Source organism: Curcuma longa, chromosome 19 (assembly GCF_044706935.1).
Source record: "Curcuma longa cultivar G26 ecotype Majalengka, Jawa Barat chromosome 19, ITB_CL_G26_1.1, whole genome shotgun sequence".
Lineage (NCBI taxonomy): Eukaryota > Viridiplantae > Streptophyta > Magnoliopsida > Zingiberales > Zingiberaceae > Curcuma > Curcuma longa.
Genome location: NC_133879.1, coordinates 230256 through 230632, shown reverse-complemented (window position 1 = coordinate 230632; position 377 = coordinate 230256).

Here is a 377-nt window from a genome sequence, read left to right as displayed (position 1 = left end):
AAAAACCATATGAAGTAAAAAATAAAACACTCCTGCTGTGAGATGATGGGGCAAGCTGGCAGACCTCCAAGCTTCAAACAACGTCCTTATCTGCTACCTGGAGAGAGAAAGAAAAACTCCAGGGTCTGGGTGGTGAGTATACAATACTTAGTGGATACTAGAATAGAAGTACACTATATATATATATATATATATATAAGGAGACAACAGGATATCATACGGTACATAATGAGCAAGGTCAATATTCAACGAACAACTAATAGGTAACATATAATACGAGAGTAATGCATCCAATGCAACAATCATAAAACACACAAGTGCAACCACAATAAATGTTGTACACAAACACCAATAAATGCATGTACATATGTTATGTG